The 2,353-nt window shown below is 36.5% G+C and overlaps 1 pseudogene; it reads right to left on the minus strand.

Annotated features, from left to right (window-relative positions):
• Positions 1-1,036: 1,036 nt before the first annotated feature.
• Positions 1,037-2,055, minus strand: LOC112820662 (L-lactate dehydrogenase B chain pseudogene; annotated as a pseudogene).
• Positions 2,056-2,353: the final 298 nt, after the last annotated feature.

The following is a 2,353-nucleotide window of genomic DNA, read 5'->3' on the forward strand; positions in this document are numbered from 1 at the left end:
TTCTCTGGCTGTTCAAGTATTGTTAGAAGCCTTTTAATACATGTCTCATATTTGAGGCAGAGAGGTATATGCAGAAGATTCAATTAGTGATTTCATTATAGATATGGCCTCACTGAAGGAGCATCTCTGGCCCTGGTTCCAGTAATCAGAGATCACAAACGCAATTATCCAGTTCTTACATTCACATAATTTCCCACTTGCTTCAGTAGGAAGAAGGAATAATAGTCTGGAGATGCAAAGCACTGTTTCTAATCCTCACATGCTTTCTTTCAATGCAATACACTATTTCCCACCACATCCTATGAAATGAAAGTTGGATATTATTGATAAGACACAATTATGTGATCAAGGTTATCTGCATGTTCCATATATTTGAATATTCATTTATTCAATTAACTTTCATATAATTTTATATAGTTAGCTCCATATTGTTCCCATATCTCTGTAAGATCTCAAATTTAAGGGATAACATTATAAAGTTGAATCCAGAATGTATCTCTTCCTGATCTTATTCCTTTTTCTCTAACCTCAAGGTTCATAACAGTTTTTATCTTTTAGAATATAATGTGAATAGTCTCCTTTGTATATGATTTCAAAACTTGTTTTTTAACTCAAAATTTAAAAATATATATTTATATATACATATATGCATCACAAAATGTATATATATATACATCATATATATATACATCATAATGTGTATATATATATATACACACATTAATCTTTTGCATCATTTTTTTGTGGATGCTTTATCACTTGTTTATTGACATCTACGGTTTTTTAAAACAATTGCTATTATTAACATTACAACAATAAAAATCTGTGTAAACATCTCCTTAGTCACATTTTTTTTTCACACTGCAATAGTTAATTTTATTTGTTCAAGGGCTCATATTGCAAGCATTAAACCAAGCATGGGCATTGATTTTGTGAGCCCAGATTCACATATTTAGGAAGATAAAAGCAAACTGTGATCCATGTATATGGATGAAAACTAAAGGCTCACAGTTAATCACATTGTAGTTTTAAATTTCTACAGTCTAGAAGCCAGAAGTCACAGATCTTTCTGGATGTCCCACAAGGTATCTGCACTTTTCTTGAGCTGGGCAACTTCATCATCCTTCAGCTTCTGGTTGATCACACCGGTTAAGCTTCGAGCATTCAGGATACATGGAAGGCTCAGGAAGATTTCATTCTCAATGCCATACATCCCCTTCACCATTGTTGACACTGGATGAATCCTGGATAGATTTTTCAACATGGATTCAATGAGATCAGCCACACTTAATCCAATAGCCCAGTTGGTATATCCTTTTAGCTTGATGACTTCGTAGGCACTTTCCACCACCATCTTATGCACTTCCTTCCAATATTCACTGTTGTTGTCTGTTCCCATTTCTGGATTCAGTTCCTGAAGAGAAATGCCTGCCACATTCACTCCACTCCACACAGCCACACTTGAATCGCCATGTTCTCCCAAAATCATGGCAGCTGCTGGGATGAATGCCAAGTTTTTCAGCCATAAAATAGCGAAATCTGGCAGAATCCAGATTACACCCACTTCCAATTACATAGTGCTTGGGTAGTCCACTTAGTTTCTAGTTAACATATGTGAGAATATCCACTGGGTTGGAAACCACAATTATGATACAACCAGGACTGTACTTGACTATCTGCAGAATAATGAATTTGAAGACATTAACATTCCTCTGCACCAGATTGAGCCATCACTCTCCCTCCTGCTGGCGGACTCCCGCAGTCACCATGACAATCTTAGAATTGACAGTCACAGAGTAATCTTTATCTGCCACAATTTTAGGTGTCTGAAAAAATAAGCTCCCATGTTGCAGATCCATCATTCCTCCTTTGAGTTTACCTTCCAAAACAAGGGCAAGTTCATCAGCTAGAGACTTTCCCAGAATGCTGATGGCACACGCCATACCAACTTGTTCAACACCCACTACAGTGATCTTATTGTTTGGGACGGTTGCCTTCTTCTGCAACTGGTACAATCAGTTTTTCCTTAAGAGTTGCCATTGTGCCCAGAGAGAACCCGCTGGGAGAGTCACACAAAGAAGACAATGTTAGCTCCGTGCGTCTCCTTGGGCGCAGGATCTGCAAGTCCTTGGTCACATTTTAATGAATTCCTACAGAGAGTATATTTTAGAGTAGAATTGATGGGAGGCATTCTATGTGCATTTTTATCTTGACTAGACTGCTATTTAATTAGTAATTATATTTTGTTATTCAGAGCTGCTTTAGCAATTCATATGATTACCAAAAGAAAATGTGAGAGTTTTTATTTCCCATAAGTTTGTCAACAGTGTGTATTGTAGGATGTAATTTTTTT

The sequence above is a fragment of the Callorhinus ursinus genome, unplaced genomic scaffold (genome assembly GCF_003265705.2).
Source record: "Callorhinus ursinus isolate GAN/ISIS: 27379988/994484 unplaced genomic scaffold, GSC_fseal_2.0 scaffold10, whole genome shotgun sequence".
NCBI lineage: Eukaryota > Metazoa > Chordata > Mammalia > Carnivora > Otariidae > Callorhinus > Callorhinus ursinus.